Source organism: Rattus rattus, chromosome 17 (assembly GCF_011064425.1).
Source record: "Rattus rattus isolate New Zealand chromosome 17, Rrattus_CSIRO_v1, whole genome shotgun sequence".
Classification (NCBI taxonomy): Eukaryota; Metazoa; Chordata; class Mammalia; order Rodentia; family Muridae; genus Rattus; species Rattus rattus.
In genome coordinates, this window is record NC_046170.1 from 5581314 (window position 1) to 5600795 (window position 19482).

Genomic DNA, 19482 nt, shown 5'->3' on the forward strand with positions numbered 1-19482 from the left:
GTGTGTTTTTTTGTGATTGGGTTACGTCACTCAGAATTTGGGTTTTTTTGATGATTGAGTAGTACTCCATTGTATAAATGTATGACATTTTCTTTTTCTTTTTTTTGGGAAGTTTAATGCAAATAGCCAAACTTTTATTTAGTTATAGTATACAGTTATATTAGAATATAAACACATAATATGACATGTTATCATGGGTAGTCTTTTACATAATAAATGCATGGCTAATATTTTGTATAACAAAAGAAAAACTGAGCCTATACATTACCAGAACAAGGACAGGGAAACAATACACAGCATATAAATTATAACGGCAGTTACAATGGGACCCTCTGCCCTCCAACTCAAGTTTCCAATGTAAAGTGAGCACCATGCTAATACACTGGGCCCTTTGACAAGCAAAGATGTAGCGCTGCCTTGATCTCTTCTCAGTTCTTAACTGGAGTCGAGCCACCTATCATTGTTTTCTTCAGGTGATGGTAATTGGGCAAGATCTTCATCAAGAAATCCAGCTGTAGTGTCTAGGGCTGTGGCTGCTCCGTCTGAGCTGTAGACCACCACGTTCTCAGGGATGGCTCTAGAGGTGTTCAGGCTGCAGAAAGCACCAATGATGCAGCCACCGGTCAGGACGACATTCCTGCCTACATATGCTTTTGACTCAATGACATTATTGTGTCCCATTTTCATGGCTTGGGAATGACAGCCGACTTCAAACACCTTGGTGCCAATGATCATGGGTTAGGGTTCTGGATCTTCAGTGTCTGGGATGATGTTATCGGGAGGGACATTAATGATGAGGGCCTGCTCCTCTATTAGGTTTCCTTCATCAATAATTATTGGCCCGGCCTCTGCAATAATTTGTGCTTTAGGGTAGATCAACACCATCCTAGGACCTATGGTTACATTTCCTCTGATTTCACTTTCTACACACTACTGCTCCAGGAGTGATCTTCACACTCTTGAGTCTTCTCCGCCATTGTCAGGCCCGAGTCTCAGGAAGAGCCGAGATCGACCTTGCATATTTACTCTGTTGTCCAAGGATATCTAGGTTGTTTCCAATTTTGGTTATTATAAATAGATTAGCAATGACCATGACTGAGCAAGTGTCCATGTGGTAGCATGGAATCTTCTTTGACATGTGGCCAGGAATGGTGAAGCTGGATCTTGGAGGAGGTTGCTTCCCATCTTTCTGAGGATCTGTCATACTAATCTCCACAGTGGCTGTATAAGTTTACACCCACCAGCAATGGATGACAGTCCTTCTTTCTCACCCCTGCCAGCATGAGCTGTCACTTTTTCTGTTGATCTTAGCCATTCTGACAAGTGTGAGATGAATTCTCAAAGTAGTTTTGATTTGCATTTCCCTCATGATTAAGAGTGTTGAAACTACTTTTTTAAGTGTTTCTCTGGGCCATTTGACTCTCCTCTTTTGAGAATTCTCTATTTATATATGTATCCATTTTGTAATTAGGGTATATGTTTCCATGATACCTAGTGTTTTAAGTTCTTTATGTATTTTGGATGTTAGCTCTCTATTGGAGGAATAGTTGGTAAAAACCTTTTCCCATTCTGTAGGCTGCTGCTTTGTCGAATGTGCACAAGCTCTGTAGTATCATGAGGTCTCTGATTGTTGATCTTATGACCTGTGCTAAGGTGTTCTGTTCAGAGTTTTCCTGTGCCAGTAAGTTCCAGGCTATTCCCCAATTTGTCTTTTACCAACTTCAGTTTACCTGGTTTTATGTTGAGGTCTCTGGAGTTGAGTTTTCTGCAGAAGATAAATATGGATTCATGTTGATTTTTCCACATACAACCACCCAGGTTTTTTTCAGCCCCATTTGTTGATGATCCGATCCTATTCTAGTGCATATATCAGCTTCTTTATCAGAAATCATGTGTCCATAGGTGTGATTAACATATCAGGTTTAGTGCCAATAACTTTCAGTTACTATACTAATAGTGCAAGTTGAAATTCTAAATGGTGTTATCTCCAGCAGTTCTGTTTTTATTCAGACCTGTTTATTAATCCTGGGTTTTCTGTTTATCTCTATGAAGCTAAAAAATTATTCTATCAAGTTCTGTGAAGAAATGTGTGTGGATGTCGATGGAGATTTTATTGAATCTGTAGCCTGCTTTTCATAGGATGGCCATTTTTATTGTATTAATCTTGCCAATCCATGAACATGGGTGTTCTTGCCACGTTCTGATATCTTTTTCAATTTCTTTCTTGAAAGTCTTGACGTTTTATCGTAAAACACTTTCGTTTGCTTGGTTAGAGTTAACCTCAAGGTATGTAAATCATTGGAGGCTATTGTGCAGTGTTTAGTTTCTCTGATTTCTCTCTTGGCCCGTGTGTGATTTGTATATAGGAGGGCTACTGTGTTTTGAGTTTATATTGTATTCAGTTACTTTGCTGAAAGTTATCTATAGAAATTTCCTGGTAAATTTTTTTAGAGTCAATTATGTATACTATAATATTATCTACATGTACTGAAACTTTGACATCTTCCTTTTCTATTTCATTTGTTTTATTGTTCTATCTAAGACTTCCAGCACCATATTGAATAGGTATGCAGAGTGTGGACAACCTTTTCTTTGTTCCAAATTTTAGTAGAATTACATTGTATCTGTCTATTTAAGTTGATGTTGGCTATGGACTTCTTATAAACTGCCTTTATTATCTTCATACTAGGGTGTTGAATTTTTTCAAAGGCCGTTTCTGCTTCTAATAAGATGATCATAATTTTTTCAATTTGTTTTAAATGGAAGATTGAATTTATCGATTGACTTGTAGTGATCCTTCCTGCATTTTTGGAATGAAGCCTACTTGATCAGGGAGGAAAATCTTCCTGATGTGGTCTAAGATTTAATTTGAAAATATTTTATTTAGAAATTTTGCAACTATGTTCAAAAAGAAATTGGGTCTGTTATTCTCTTTGTTGGGTCCTTATGTAGTTTGGTAACTATGGCCCCATAAAATTAATTGGGCAATGTTTCTGCTGTTTAAACTTTCTGGAATTATTTGAAAAGTATTGCTGTAAATTCTTCTTTGAAAGTCTGATATAATTCTGCTCTACAACCATCTGGCCTGGGCTTTTTGTGGTTGAGAAAACTTTAAAGGCTGCCTTTTTTTTACCAGTGGTATAGGCATGTTTAAATCATTTATCTGATCTTCATTGACTTTGGGAAGAAGTACCTATCGATACAATTATTTCTTTTAGATTTTCCAATTTTGTGGAGTGCAGATCTTAAAAGTAAGTCCTAATTATTCTGTGGATTTTCTTAGTATCTGTTATTATGTCCACCCCTTTAATCTATAATTTTGTTAATTTAGATATTCTCTCAGTCTAATTTTTTCTTAAAAATGAACTCTTTGTTTTATTGCTTTGTGCAGCTTATCTTCTTTTTGTTTATTGATTTGAATCCCAAGTTCGATTATTTCTTGCTGTCTGCTCCTTTTTAGTGTGATTTCCTAAGAACTGGAAATTGTTCTACAGCTCTTTGGTAGATGGTAGAATTATTGGTGTGAGATTTCCCCAGGGTTTTTGTTTTTGGTTTTGGTTTTATTTAATGTAAGCTATGGACTTGCCTCTTAGAACCATTTTCATTGTGTCCCATAAGTTTAGTTATGTTGTGTATTGATTTTCATTCAAATTTATAAAGTCTTCAATTTCTTTCTTAATTTCTGTCTTGACCAATTTGTCATCCTAGTAGTGGATTATTCAGTTTCCATGAGTTTGTAAGCTTTATATTCTTTTTGTTGATATTGATCCAGTTTTAATCTGTGGTAGTCAGATATAGTTAATGGTTTATTTCAATTTTATTGTATCTGTTGGTAAGTTTCTTGTGTCCCAGTATATGATTAGTTTTGAAGAAAGTTTCTGAAAAGAAGGTATATCTTTTTGTGTTTGGAGTAAATGATATGTAAATATCTATTAGGTCCATTTGGTTTATAGCATCTGTTAGCTCCAGTTTGGCTACCTTGTATTTGTCTCGTTACCCTGTTTTTGTTGAGAATTGAGTATTTAAGTCTCCCACTATCAGTATTACTTTTATACAAGTTTGCTCTTGGTATACAGAATTGTCATATTCTCTTGGTGGATTTTTTTCTTTGATGAGTGTCCTCTCCTAGTTCTTTTGACTAGTTTTGGCCTTAAGTATATTTTGTCAAATATTGAATTTTCTGTACCAGATTGCTTCTTAAGTTCATTTGCTACGGATAACTTATTCCATCCTTTTACCCATATGTGATATCGATCCATGAAGTTAAAGAATATTTCTTGGATGGTATGCAGGTTTACATCAAATAAACACTCAGGAGAATTACATATAAAGTAATACATGACTAAAACCCTTAAGGTAGATTAATTTACCATCACACACTGCACTGTTTGATTTGTCAATGACAATCTCGTTTTTCATTTGTCCATTCCTTCACACTATGAAACAGTCATTTTAGGAGAACATGTAAGTTTGAGATGTCTGACTGGAACATGTGGCACAGTGAACTTCAGAGTTGGGAAGGAGCTAGGCAGACAGTGGCATTCTTTTTTATGTCACTAAGTGGACTGTTCGGAGATAGTTTCTACATGCATCTGAAGCTGCTCTGCTATGGTCATCTCATCAATGCCCCACTTAGTGTGTTCGTTCATGTCTTCTCAGACGAGATGATGTCTGCCTTCCTCCTGACACTCAGAAGAAACCACCTAAGTTTCATTTCACCTGAAGCTTTGCCTCAGGCTCCGTTTTCTGGGGAAAAAAATAACTGGGCTAAGTAGCTGGTCCTTGACTTTTTGAAAGATTTGAAATAATACTTTTCTTCTTCTAATGCATGTTACAGAATGCTTTAATGAATAGATCAGAGGGACTTAATTTTCTATTGAGTCAGAAGGAAATAGAATATGTTAAACTACAATTGAAGTTCAATTACTGATCTTCAACAGTGATCACCACCCAGGAAGATGAATTCAAAGGATAATAAGCTGATATCACTCCCTAGTGTTGGCAAAGGCATGTGTGACTATATTGCCTGTGACTCTGAAACATGACCTTTTTATGAATTCTCTCAATATATTTAGTACATTCATGAAGTATATATCATCTTTCGGGTCAAGGAGACATGGTCTCAAATATGAGACTTTCCAGTCTCTCTTAGTCTTAGGGGTCACTAACCTTTTCCAGTTCTTGATTACATCTACATTTTAATGAAGAGGACATCACTTTCTAACTGTATTGTTTTAGAGATTAAGTTAGACTCTGTCCAGAAAGACATTTTAACTAATTTCTAGATTTGTGGTAAGAAGGGACCCACTTTGTCTACATAGTGAGTCTGTTGTAAAATCATTTTTTTTCCAGAATCTGAGGCCATCCTTCTGTACTTGCATGTCTTATAATGCTGGTGGATGCCTAGTAGTGACTTTTTTCTGAGATAGTACATCATGACCAGAGCAATTTATGAAAGAAAGAATTTATTTGAGATTTACCAATCTAGAGAGTCAAAGTCCATGATAATCATGACAGAATATGACAACAGGCAAGAGGAAATGGCTCTGGAGGAGTAGCTAAGAGAATACATTTTAATCCACAAGTGTAGGGCATAGAGAGAGAACTATAATAGAGTGTGCCTTAGTCAGTGTTCTATTGTTGTGAAGAGACACCATAACTATGACAGTTCTTATAGAGGATCATAAGGGATTCGCTTACAGAGTCAGAGGTTTAACACACTTTTATCATTGCAGGACGCAGGACAGCACACCGGAAGACATAGTCCCGGAGAAGTGACTGAGAATTCTATATCTAAATCCGTAGGGAACAGGAAGAGAGTGATACTGAGCCTGGCTCAAGTGTTTGAAACTCTAAAGCTCCCTTCTCCAGCTGCCAGGGACACCTTTCCTTCCACGAGACCATACCTGCTCCAACAAAGGCACAATCTTAATCCTTGTGAACCGTCACAGCTCTCTAATGACCAAGAATTCAAATATATGAACCTATGAGGGGCATTCCTATTCAAACAAATACATGTCACTTCCTGGTCTGCCTAGACTTATAACCATGTCATAATGCAAGTTGGAATTTTAGCTGGGTGGGGTTTGCTCTGAGACCACCACTCCCCATATTCCATTCATTCCTGGCTGTTCTTTAAACTCTTTATCTCCTTGAACACTGGATTTAACACCTCCATACTTCCTGGTAATGCTTTTCTCCTCAAACTGTACGGTTTGTGTTTTTCCTTAGCTTACGTTTTGGTTTTTATATAGATTTGCAAAAGAGTGACCACTAGTAACCACATGGCAGAGTCTGCCTTGAAATCGTTTCTGCCAATGCCATTAAACTCTTCATTTTAGCCTCAGGTATGTTATTTAGATAAGGACAAAAAAAGCAGCCAAATTCTTTGCCAAAGGATCGCATGCATGGTCTCCAGGCTGCATACCTATGTTGTTCTCCTCTGAAATCTAGTGAGCTAGAGTCCCACATTCAAAGCTTTCTTAGCACCATTGCTTTCCATGCTCCTACTAAGTCAGCCCATGAGCCCTTTCTAAGTTGTGCACTCACTTACCTAATGCAAAAGATCTCAAGTAGTAACACTCCCTAATGACCACGCATTCAAATATATGATACTATGTTGTCCATTCCTATGCAAACCACCACAGATAGCATGGGGGTTTGAACTTCAAAGTCAGCCTCCACATCTCAGCCAATAATGTTACACCTCCTACAAAAAGTCCACCCTTCCTAATCTTTCTAAAACAATTCCGCCAACTGGGAACCAAGTCTTCAAATATATGAGCTTACAAGGTAGGGAGCATTCTGCTTTGAACCACCACACGTGAAAAGCCTACTCAAAACCATAGGTTCGTGCCGTAGTCCTTTTGGTACTGTCCACTCTCACCCTGGCAAGCACCCCATGACAATTTATAGCAAAGTCTGTCAGTCTTCTACATTGCCCTTTGTGTATCTTCTTTAAATTCATTCAACAAAAATAATAATGGTCTGGGAAGCCCAGGAAAATCTAGGATGAGTTCTTGGCCATATGAAGCATACAAAAGAGAAATGCATACCACTGTTAGTCAAAGTATCTCATCAATTTCTTTTCTCAATACATTTCACTTTAAAACTTTAAAGCTTGTCCTAGAGAGTTTTTGTTTGTTTGTTGGGTACATTTCATTGTCTTAAATTCTTCCTTCCTTCCTTCCTTCCTTCCTTCCTTCCTTCCTTCCTTCCTTCCTTCCTTCCTTCCTTTCTTTTTTTTTTCTCTTTCTTTCTAAAAGTAAGCAGTTAGCAACTAAAGACTGGCAAATAAACCAGTTCCTATTCCATTGCCTGTGATGATGCTAAAACATACAACATTTTACCTTTGACCATTTCCTAAGAACCTGTTTCTATTCTGGACACCTGTTCCATTTCTGCTATTCATAGTTGAGAATTGCATTTATTCTCTGGGGCTTTAGGGGAAATGGGAAATGATCAAATTCAACCTTTCACCTTCTTTATACTGGTTTACATAGGCCTTCTCAAAGCAGATTTTAAAACAGATTTCTCCAATTGTTCTAGTCTATATCACTAGTATTTTTCATAGAGCTCTGGGCATGAAATGTCAGCTGGTAATAAAGTTTTACTTTGCCTGGCTTCATCCTTCTGTATGCATCTCCCTAGAATTAAAAGAAGGAGAACTGGCCAAATGCCATCTCAATTTCATCTCACTTTATTATTTCCCAAAGAGCAAACTAGATAACATTTTAACTCCCAGTAAGGAAACTAATTTATGCAGATCTAAAACTGAATGCAAATGATTCAAGGCCACCAAATGAGAAAAGGTTTTAAAGGCAAATTTGAAATCCAGGTTTGAACATTATTTTTTCTTCTTTCATTTTTCTGTGTCAGATCTGGAATGCTTTCAGCCAGTGAACCCTTTCCCAATTCTTTATGGTCTTTTGTTGTCTTTCACTTGGTTTCATTCCATTGGTCAGGTTCAAGGTCACTGCTAGAGTTATTCTAGAGCACCTAAACTAATATGCTTATGTGTGGTCATTACTACCACCTTTCCATTTTTGATTGACTTCATTTCCTACTACCTTGTTTATGAGTTATTTTTCCTTGTGTTTTTGGCATGAATAAAATATTTTCATTGGGGCTGGACCTTACGTGTCCAAGGCTACTGCTTTAGAAACTTATTTTGGCAGGTAAAAACTTTTGGAAAAAAATTTTTTTGATGTTAAAGCCTGCTTTAAAGTTTTGTGGTATGTATTTGGAACACATTTCATTCTCTGGATAATTAATCCCTACTTCTAAGGTGTGATTTTTCTGAAGTCTTTACCAAATGATCTGGCTGATCACTGATGTTTGCATTCCCTGGCTAGTTATTTGAACACACTCGACTGCTGTGAGCTTTGAACACTGTGTTGTTGATGATGAGGAGGATAATGTTGTCAAACTACTCTATGGACTTTGATGCTAAGCTCCATGGAGTTTTATCTTGCACACAAACACTCCATAAAACTTTAAATAACAATCTATTGTCAATTTCTAAGTCTATATTTCTACACAACCCCTCCTTTCCAAACTGCTTTCTACTCATAGCTACTTAAGTCTCCCCAAATTCTGATGTACATCCACCATTTGTTTTTTCCTTTTCTGAGACTACAGAGATACAACATTCTGGGAAGAAATTAGAGTATTTATAAGATTCAAATAGCTTTTCTTTCTGCTTTTCGTAAATTATAGCACATATTACTGTATTAGCTGGTTTTGTTTAATTATGACCAAAATACCTGAGCATTTTAAAGATATATTTTAGCTTGTAGCTTTAGCCCATTATGGTTGGGAAGGTATATTGGGGCAGTTCACAATGGAAGAGCATGCTACAGAGCCTGTTCGTAATACTGTAGACCAGGAAACAGAGATGTGGAAATAAGTAGGCATAACGGCCTCAAGAACTCATCGGCGGTGATCTACTTCCACTCTCTAGGATTGGCTTCCACTCTCCTAGGATTGGTTTCCAGAACACCTGAGAATAGCTCCACAAACTGGCATCAGAATATTCAAAACATGAGCTTTTAGGGGACATTTCAAATTAACAGTTAGTCACTGTTCCCAAGCAAGAAAACAGCTTAAGTCTCCTGGAAGGACATTCTTTGAGGTCTCTAGCTGAAATACTTTCCACAGACACCTTTAGGGCTTAATTCCTCAATTTACTGAGACTACTAGGGTAAATGAGGTTATCAGAGACACATGATGACCTCTTCTCATGTCCTTGATTTTTTGCTCCTTTATCCTAATAATTTTTCCCTTTAGTACATTTTGCTACCTGATAATAAGTTATGCCTGTACACATTTACTTTTTTATTATTATTACTAGAGGATGGCGTATGTCAGAGGAAACAAGACTCCTCATGCACATAAGAAGTCACACAAGAATTATCTCTTAAAGGAATAAAAATTTTGAATGTACCTGTCATTATTTTTCTGTCAAGATTCTTTGTGGCTTACAGAATAAGACAGGAACAGAATAGGAATTCTTCTAGTCCAAATAACTTAAAACTGAAAACTTTGTACCCTCAATTTATTTTCTTATTGAATATTATATATGATTTTTTTTTATAAATGTAACAATGAAAGGAAGCCTTTTGGCTTTCTTCCTTTGCTGTTTGTTGGGTTTCTTGCTAAGTTCCCCTGGGAAGACTACTTAGAAAAGCTGTATATATGTGTACCGATGTATTTGTCAGAGTAGGTTAGAGTAATGGAATATCAACAAGCAACCCTCTGATCACAGTGGTTTAATATATGAGACTGATTTCTTCCCGAGGTTATGCATTTAGCATAGATCAGTAGGTGGGGGAGGTGCGCTTTCCCCCACATTCCACTCTGGGACTTGATCTTATTCTATCTGTCAGGGACTCAGTATGAAGCAGATGGCTTATTTAAATTACTGTAATTCAAGGAATGCTTCCCAAACTGCCTGTTCACTAGGGCATCAGCAGAGGGTAGGGAACCACAAATGATACTGAAACACTGGCTGAGATGTTGTCATCCTTCACCTGCTTCTCCTGGAGGAGGATGTTTTGAGGCTGAAGGTGGGAAAGGATGCTGAGAAATGAAGAATAGACTTCGCAGTACGTCTGCCTTAAAATGGTATACGTCCACTGAGCTCACAGTTTATTGGCTAGCGCTTGTCCTGTGGGCTGGGAATACATATTTCTAAGAACTCCTACAGTCTTATCCTATGCAAATGTAATGTATACTGGCATATCTAGTATTCAAGTAGCAGAGTGAACTCCCTTTCAGGACTGCTAGACTTATCACAGAAATGATGCTTTTGTTCAAATATGTTATCAACTTTGTGAACTTTTATCAGTTTTAAAAGTTAGGTGCCTTTAGCTGTCAAGTTATTATAATTTCTAATTTTGATCAGTATAATTTTTAAACTTTTGATTGGTGTCATAACTTATCCTGGCAGATAGGATTTGGGGAAATATTAATAATTAAACGTTCTAAATGAAAGATTTCATGAACCAACTTTCTTTATATGTGATCAAAGTGACAACTTGTTGACAGATGACTGTTACATGCCCTCCAATCTAGTGGAATGATTTTTTTTTTTAAGGACAGAGCATATCAAATCATTCAATGTCAAATTATAAGAGCTCACTATTTGATTTTTAATTCATTAGCATATTACCCTGGAAAACTATGAGCCACATATTCTTTTGTTTAAAGAAATGAAGATAATAAAAAATGTTTTAGTCAGAATCAGTTAACTTTCACAAACAACCCTAAAAGTTGTCCTTGTTTTGGCTTTTCTCCATTTGTTTCCTTTTCTGTTCACTCACAAAGTGCTAGGGGTTTCATCTTGTTCTTAGCACAGACTTCACAGGGTGACTGATAGGCTCAGCTTGTCATCACTCGGAATCAGAGACTCATGTCACACATTTATGTAATAGGCTGTTGGAAAGCAGGAACATTGAATATGGGATTACACACCAACTTTTATTGTTTCCACTTAAGAATAGTGTGCCTTACTTGTACTCAAATTCATCTTGCAACTTTCCAAGTATTGATATGTTTGACATCCTTGGAGCTTTTGAAACATGTCCCATGACATTTATATGGGCTTTCATTTTCCTGTGCACTATTGATGGAATCCATCCTTCACTCTACTACCTTCCATCTCTAGTTCCTTACCCTTCCAGAAAGACCAGAGGAAAGAACTCAAGATGTCTACATTATAATCACATGATTGGTTTTTCCTGTGGCCAGGGTCCACTCTCAAGCTATTTAGATTCTTACTTACCATACTGGGCAGTCATTAGCATAGATTACATATCAGAGAGTTGGTTTTGAATGACTAAAAGACAACGATTACCATTTAGGAGATCTCAAGGATGTTAGGAGTTCAGTGTCATAAACCAGCAACAACCACAAAACCACATTTCACCATTGCATCATACAAACTATTTTCATTTCTCTTCTCTTCTCCTTATGACAAGATGGTACTTGATTCATTTTTCAAATGACGGCATCCACTCTCGTGACTAACTGTTGACACCTCATCAAAAGTGTCTTTCAAACTAGTGAAGAATAAGAGCAATATTGATACCTTCATTTATTCTTTTCTCTTTTATTGATGCCTCTTTTTTTCTCAATATAGATTCATAGTCATAGCCTCTCTGAATTTTTCTCTAAGTGTTTGCTTTAGCACTGTGTGAAGGCAGGCTTGTTGGCATTGAATTTCCTCGGTGTTGTTTGAGAATGAATTTTCCCATCACTTTTGCAGTATAATTTGGCTGTATTAAGTCCAGGATAATAACTTTTATTTCAGCAGTAAATGTTTTATTCAATCATTCTTCAGTCTGCAGATGCTTATACTAGCTTGTTGGTTGTAATTCTTAACCCTCCTACTTTGTAGGTAGGATATTTTCCCTTTCCTGATGCTGTAAGATTTTTCTCTTAAGTTTTTGACTTCTGCAGACTGAATATATGTCTAGCTTGATTATATGTACCTATTCCCTCCTGTGAAAGACACATAAACACACACACACGCACACACATGCACGCATGCACACACACACGCACACCATAAGGATACCAAAGATGGGAAAACAATCATCATTAAAGTAAGAATTAACTACACAAATGTTGTCAGTATCGCACAAAGAATAAATTAAATAAGTGATAATGAGATGTTGAATATTCTAATGGAGAAAGAAAGAAAACTAACAAACAAATATAGTTGTCTCAGCTGGAAATTCCAAGAGAGGATACTGCAAATGGTTGAGAGGAAAGCATTGCAGAGAGAGAAGGATTTATGGACTCATCGTATTATCTGATGTAGTGAAGGGAAGAATTAGAGAGTGAGAAAAATAACAGCATGGTAAAAACTCTGAAAATTTAAAACTTATGGGACAACTTTAGGTATGATATAAATACACCAATAAGAATGAGGAAGGAGAGAAATAATGGAACATAAGACCTAATCTGTAATAGTATAATTTTGTAAAATATATGACAATTCATGGCAAACACTATACCAGTGATACAAGAAACATAGAGAACACCAAGCATGTGTGCATTATGTGTGTGTGTGTGTGTGTACATGTGTGTATGTGTAGGTGAGTGTAGAGACAAATGTGTGTGGCACTGGATAATAGGAAATGAGATCAAATAAATGCCCTTTGTGAGAGTCTTAATTTTTATGTGGTTGTTGTTTGAACATTTGCATTGCCCTGATGCTTACAGAACTCATGATTTCTAGTACCATTTTGCCTTCTATGCTAACTCTAAACTTCCTAACCTTTTCTGAGAGACTTCTGTGACTTTAAGATATATGTTTTATTAATTTTTTAAGAATTTCAGGTAATGCATTTTGATCATGTTAACCACTTGTTCCTCAATTTCTCTCAGAACCTTCGGTCTACTCTTACACAACTTTGGTTGTGAGGATTTGTTTTAAGCATGAAGTCTAATTTATGTTGGACAACTATTCTGAGGTGTGGGTCCTGTCCTGAACTGTTGTGAACTTACAAGGGGTCAAACCATTAAAAAAAAGATTGACTCTTCCTCTCCCAGCAGCTATGTAACGTCAATAATTTCCCAATAACACTAATAACTATTTGTCTACTGCATGTTCCATTCTGGATTTTTTCTGGCTTGAGCTTGTGCAGGTCTTACCCATGCTATCACATTGTTATGAGTTCATACATGCAACTGCCCTGATAAGTCTACACAACATTGTTCCCTTGTAGTCGTGCAACATCTCTCAATCTTAAAAAAAATCTTTCTGTCCTCTCCTCTTCGGAGATCTCTGAACCTTGAAAGGGGCAGGAATTGCAGTGTAGATGTCCCACGTGGGACTGAGCATTCCACAGGCTCTCCCATTGAACGGTTGTAGATGTCAGTGTTAAGTATTTCAACAGAAAAAAAGACGATTCCTTGGTGGCAGTTATGAGATGCAGTCATCTACAACAGTAAGACATAAAGACTGGTAGTTGGTTAACGGACTGATTTTGTTCAGCTCCTAGGACTGATGACATGTGTAAGCATGGGTTCTACTCCCTAATATCAGTAGCAGGTCTGTGTTTTGTCTTACGGGGTGGACCTTACCTCTAATCAGAAGGTAACTGATTTCTCCAATGGCATTCATGCAACTATTACACCAGTGGGCCTTGTCAGGCCAGATGTAATTTAGCTTGCAGAATTTACAGATGAGTGAGACAGGTAATTACATTGATCCTGCAGTAGTATGCATAAGACTATACAGCTATCATTAGAGATGAAGCTTTCTGGTGATTACCAGCTTGAGTTTTTTATATTCTGTGACTCATAGTATCTTTGAAAGTACTAAACCACTGCCCGAAGATTACACATGGACAGACCCATGGTTCCAGCTGCATATGGATGTAGAGGATGACTTGTTGGGCACCAATGGGAGGAGAAGCCCTTGATCCTGCCAAGGCTGGACAACCCCCCGCCCAGTGTAAGGGAATGTCAGGGCAGGGGGTGGATGGGGAGGGGAACACCCTTATAGAAGAAGGGGGGAGGAGAAGGGATAGGGAGCTTATGGATGGGAAACCGGGAAAGGTTATAACATTTGAAATGTAAATAAAAATATCCAATCAAAAATTTAAGAAAAGAAAGTAATGTTTTATCATCAAGCTCTGAGAGAGGAGTGTTAACCGAGAGTATTGTCAGTTGTCTATAATGTTTGGGTGTCAGTAGAGCCTCATTGGCCGATAACTCAAAAGGAAAGAACCTATTCCTGACACTGGAACTTTTATTTGCTAGCATGTGTTGTCTAGTTAGGGCATTTCCTGCCCTCCCCCCGTCATAGGTCTTTGTATATATTTTACAAAGTCTCTACAATGGTAATTTTATATATGAATTGTTTAAAAGATCTTTAAATGTTATTTATGTCTTCCTGAATTTGCTACTCCCATCTCATATCCTGTTTGGCCATTTCTGCTCCAAGTGTCTTACAATTTGGGCTAAAATCCGCAATACTGAAGCATTGATGACATGACAATCAGCTACCATGGAAGGAAACGAGGCTATGTAATAGTGAGTCTCAAACCGTGGGTCATGATCCCCTTTGGGGTTCAATGACCCTTTTACAGTAGTCTCCTCAGACCATCAGAGAACTTTTCATTACGATTCATAAAAGTAGCAAAATTAGAGTTATGAAGTAGCAGTAAAATAATTTTATGGTGGGTGTCATGTCAACATGAGGAACAAATTAGAATCACAACATTAGGAGTGTTGAGAACTAATAATCTTTCAAATAAACCTCATTGGTTCTTTGTCATGTGTCTGGGAATAAGTCTATCTCACATTGGTGTGATTTAGAAATGAGATATTCTTCACTCATTGAAGACTTGGTGCCCAGTCCAATCATTGGGAGGTAATCAGTGATTTGGCTATTCAGTGAATAATTCTAAATATAGTAATAATTTAATGGCATTATTGAAGGGTGATGGAAACTTCTGGGTGTGGAACCTAGTTGGAGACTTTTCTCCCCATATTTTCTTTATTCTAATACATCCACAGAAAAGTATAATAGCATGTAACATAAACAGCCAGATACTTCTAAAAATGAGTTTGGGTATCCTAATAATTTACTTTTGCTCTGTTTGTCCTATTAGTCAAGGTGAACAAAACAGATATCACAGCAGTTTGCTTTTTAATTAGTTAAAAGAATGGCAATTTTCCAACAAAGATCAGCATTGATATATCCAGCCTTAAATATATTTTTCTCTTTTCTTTTATTAGATATTTTCTTTTTTACATTTCAAATGTTATTTCCTTTCCTGGTATTCCCCCCAAAAGCTCCATATCTTATACTCCCTCCCCCTGCTTCTGTGAGGCTACTCCCAGACCCACCCACCCACCACCCCCCCCCCCCCCCCCCCCCCCCCCCCCCCCCCCCCCCCCCCCCCCCCCCCCCCCCCCCCCCCCCCCCCCCCCCCCCCCCCCCCCCCCCCCCCCCCCCCCCCCCCCCCCCCCCCCCCCCCCCCCCCCCCCCCCCCCCCCCCCCCCCCCCCCCCCCCCCCCCCCCCCCCCCCCCCCCCCCCCCCCCCCCCCCCCCCCCCCCCCCCCCCCCCCCCCCCCCCCCCCCCCCCCCCCCCCCCCCCCCCCCCCCCCCCCCCCCCCCCCCCCCCCCCCCCCCCCCCCCCCCCCCCCCCCCCCCCCCCCCCCCCCCCCCCCCCCCCCCCCCCCCCCCCCCCCCCCCCCCCCCCCCCCCCCCCCCCCCCCCCCCCCCCCCCCCCCCCCCCCCCCCCCCCCCCCCCCCCCCCCCCCCCCCCCCCCCCCCCCCCCCCCCCCCCCCCCCCCCCCCCCCCCCCCCCCCCCCCCCCCCCCCCCCCCCCCCCCCCCCCCCCCCCCCCCCCCCCCCCCCCCCCCCCCCCCCCCCCCCCCCCCCCCCTGCCTCCCTGCCATGGCATTCCCCTACACTGGGGCATCTAGCCTTCACAGAACCAAGGGCATCTCCTCTCATACATGCCCGAAAAGGTCATCCTCTGATACATATGCTGCTGGTGCCATGGGTCACTCCATGTGTACTCTTTGTCCCTGGAAGGTCTGCGGGGACAGGGGGAAGGGGTGTATGTATGGGGATGCCAGTTGTTGGTTGGTTGATGTTGTTTTTCCTATGGGGTTACAAACCCGTTCAGTTCCTTCACTCCTTTCTCTAATTCCTCCCATTTACTGAGGCGCAAGAAGTAGAAAGACCAAACTGTGAATGCTTCAGTCCTTAGACAGGGGAACAAAATACTCACAGGAAAAAATATGGAGGCAAAGTATGGAAATAGACTGAAGGAAAGGCTATCCTGAGATTGCCCCAGCTGGGGATCCATCCCATATACAAACACCAAACCCAGACACTATTGCAGATGCCAAATAGTGCATGCTGACAGGAGCCTGATATAGCTGTCTCCTGAGAGGCTCTGCCAGAGCTTGACAAATACAGGGCGAATGCTGCCCTTGGTTTTGCTTTATTTTTTTTTAATTTTCATTTATTGGATACTTTTTATTTACGTTTCAAATGTTATTTCCTTTTCCAGTTTCCAGTCCATAAGCTCCCTATCTCATCCCCCTCCCCTTCTTCCATAAGAGTATTCCCCCTCCCATCCACCCCGTCTTCCTGCCTCCCAACCCTGACATTTCCCTACACTGGGGGTTCCAGCACTGTCAGGACCAAAGGCTTCTCCAATTGATGCCCAACAAGGCCATCCTCTACTATGTATGCAGCTGGAGCCATGGGTCAGTCCATGTGTACTCTTTGGGTAGTGGTTTAGTCCCTGGGAACTCTGGTTGATTGGTATTGTTGTTCTTACGGTGTTGCACGTTGCAAGCCTTTTCAGTTCCCTCAATCCTTTCTCTAACTCCTCCAATGGGGACCCAATTCTCAGTTCAGTGGTTTGCTGCTAGCATTCGCTTCTGTATTTGTCACTCTCTGTCTGAGCCTCTCAGGAGACAGCTATATCAGGCTCCTGTCAGCATGCACTTCTTGGCTTCATCAATTTTGTCTAGGTTTGGTAGCTGTGTGTGTGTGTGTGTGTGTGTGTGTGTGTGTGTGTGTGTGTGTGTGTGTGTGTGTGTGTGTGTGGCTGGATCCCCAGGTGGGGCGGACTCTGAATGGCCATTCCTTCAGTCTCTGCTCTAAACTTTGTCTCCATATCTCCTCCTATGAATATTTTTGTTCTCCCTTTTAAGAAGGACTAAAGCATACACACTTTGATCTTCTTGAGCTTCACATGGTCTGTGGATTGATTGTATCTTGAGTAATTTGAGCTTTTGGGTTAATATCCACTTATCAGTGAGTGCATACCATGTGTGGTTTTTTTGTTTTTTGTTTTTGTTTTTGTTTTCGTGTGTGTGTGTGCGTGCATGTGTGTGTGTGTGTGTGTGTGTGTGTGTGTGAGAGAGAGAGAGAGAGGGAGAGAGAGAGAGAGAGAGAGAGGGTTATCTGGTTATCTCACTCAGGATGATTTTTCTAGTTTCATCCATTTGCCTATGAATTTCATGAAGTCATTGTTTTTGATAGCTGAGTAGTACCCCATTGTGTAGATGTACCACATTTTCTGTATCCATTCCTTTATTGAAGGGCATCTGGGTTCTTTCCAGCTTCTGGCTATTATGAATAAGGCTGCTATGAACATAGTGAAGCATGTGTCTTTGTTGTATGTTGGAGCATCTTTTGGGTACATGCCCAGGAGAGGTATAGCTGAGTCCTCAGGTAGTACAATGTCCAATTTTCTGAGGAACCTCCAGACTGATTTCCAGAGTGGTTGTACCAGTTTGCAATCCCACCAACAAGAGAGGAGTGTTCCTCTTTCTCTACATCCTTGCAAGCATCTGTTGTCACCTGAGTTTTTGATCTTAGCCATTTTGACTGGTGTGAGGTGGAATCTCAGGGTGTTTTTCATTTGCATTTCCCTGATGACTAAGGAAGTTGAACATTTCTATAGGTGCTTTTAGGTCATTTGATATTCCTCAACTGAGAATTCTTTGTTTAGCTCTGAACCCCATTTTAATAGGATTATTTGGCTCTCTGGAGTCTAACTTCTTGTGTTCTATATATATATATATATATATATATATATATATATATATATATATTGAATATTAGCTCTCCAGTGGATGTAGGATTGGTAAAGATCTTTTCCCAATCTGTTGGTTGCTGTTTTGTCCTAATGACAATGTCCTTTGCCTTACAGAAGTTTTGCAGTTTTATGAGGTCCCATTTATTGATTATTGATCTTAGAGCATAAGCCATTGGTGCTTTGTTCAGGAAATTTCCCCCAGGGCCCATGTGTTCGAGGCTCTTCCCCACTTTTTCTTCTATGAGTTTGAGTATTTCTGGTTTGATATGGAGGTCTTGGATCCACTTGGACTTAAGCTCTGTAGAGGGCGATAAGAATGGATAGATTTTCATTCTCCTACATGCAAGCCTCCAGTTGAACCAGCACTATTTGGTGAAAATGCTATCTTTTTGTACAGTGGATGGTTTTAGCTCCTTTATCAAATATCAAGCGATCATAGGTGTGTCATTTCTGCATCTTCAATTCTATTCTATTGATCTACCTGCCTGTCTCTGTACGAATATCATTCAGTTTTTATCACTATTGTTCTGTAATACAGCTTGAGGTCAGGGATGCTGATTTCCACCAGAAGTTCTTTTATCATTGAGGATAATCTTTTGAGATGATATGTTAGTAGTAGTGGAATATTTGAAACAGTGTTGCCATATAGACATGACATCATTACTACTTCATGAACTCAGAGTAGCTCTGCTTATTTGCACAGAACCATACAAAAACAACCTCATCAAAATACCTAATTAGATGGGGGAAGAGTGCTCTAGGTCCTACCCCTTACTGAGAATCTATGAGAGTTGGTAAGTGCTAGGAGAGTGGAGAATCATTCTGGTCTGGAGGATGTGTCCATTTTCCAGTAGCTAACCTCACACTAATGTATATATTGGCAACACCAATTGCGCTCAGTGGCTTAGTAAAAATAAATGATGCTGTAAAGGACAAGATGAAATGGTGCAGGGAGCAGGACATGGGAATTGGGGGACATAGATTATCATATTTCATTGTATAAATGTATGGTATTATCAATATAAAGTAAAATTACATCTAAAATATTTATTTATGGCATTTCCTATTAATCTATTAAGTACATTTTAACATTTGATAAACAACATAATGATAATGATCAATCTTACTGTGCACAACAATTTTTAAAGGTTATCCCAAAGTAGAACCTTAAAACATGTAGTGAGTAAATTATCAGCAAAAGATTACTTAAAGTATTCAGAACTCACTATACAATCTCAAATTCTCCAGTTCATCTCAAAATATTGATTAGTTGCATTGTTGATAACAAAACGTACTTTTAAAATCAAATTCCAGCTATGTGATTTCTTTGTCTGGAAACACCAAAATTGTCTGTTATTTTGATTTGATGCTATTTGACTCACATGCTTAATCAGAA

The 19482-nt window shown here is 39.5% G+C and overlaps 1 pseudogene; it reads right to left on the reverse strand.

The window, feature by feature from the left end:
• Positions 1-428: 428 nt before the first annotated feature.
• The window catches only part of LOC116886593, a 75646-nt pseudogene continuing 56592 nt past the window's right edge, over positions 429-19482 (reverse strand).